At 73.5% G+C, this 676-nt stretch overlaps 1 non-coding gene across 1 annotated transcript; it reads left to right on the plus strand.

Annotated features, from left to right (window-relative positions):
• The first annotated feature begins 243 nt into the window (after nucleotides 1–243).
• On the plus strand, nucleotides 244–362 carry LOC138087929 (5S ribosomal RNA). The gene has a single exon (XR_011145530.1). It is a non-coding gene; the product is annotated as a 5S ribosomal RNA (ribosomal RNA).
• The last annotated feature ends 314 nt before the right edge of the window (nucleotides 363–676 follow it).

A 676-nucleotide genomic window follows, 5' to 3' on the forward strand; every position in this document is an offset into this window, starting at 1 on the left:
CCCTGTGGTCCCCCGGGCCGGGCCGGCCGAGTGTTGGCCGGGGGTGACGGGGGGCGGGGGGCGGGGCGGCGTGGGCCGGCCACCGGGCCGCCGGGAGTCCGGTCGCGGGTGGTGCAGCTCAAGTGCAGCGCGCGCTCCGTGGAGAGCTGGAGAGCTGCGGCCGCCGGCTGGCCCGACCGGCAGGTCAGAGCGAAAGGCAGGCGCAGCGCAGGGCTCTTAGGGCGCCTGGCGGCAGCCGCCTCCGTCTACGGCCATACCACCCTGAACGCGCCCGATCTCGTCTGATCTCGGAAGCTAAGCAGGGTCGGGCCCGGTTAGTACTTGGATGGGAGACCGCCTGGGAATACCGGGTGCTGTAGGCTTTTTGTTGTCTCTTTTTTTCCCTGCCTCCCCTCTCCTTTAGCCCCGGGCCCCAGCCGCACCGCAAGCCCCGCCTGCCGCTGGCCCCTGGCACCCCACCGCGCTCAGAGCCGCCGCCTGCCTTCCAGCCCCTCTCAGGTTGGGTGGCCGGGGCCCCGACTCCCGCTGCAGACCTGGGTTGCCTCCGCGCGGCCCGCGAGCCCCTGGGCTTTCGGCGTCCAGGAAACCAGAGGAACGGCGGGGGCGGGGGCGCGGGGGTCTCTGTCTGGGGCTCCCTTGGCAGGCCTCAGGCAATTCTGGGCGGGGCCGGGGCCCC

Source organism: Capricornis sumatraensis, chromosome 10, assembly GCF_032405125.1.
Source record: "Capricornis sumatraensis isolate serow.1 chromosome 10, serow.2, whole genome shotgun sequence".
Classification (NCBI taxonomy): Eukaryota; Metazoa; Chordata; class Mammalia; order Artiodactyla; family Bovidae; genus Capricornis; species Capricornis sumatraensis.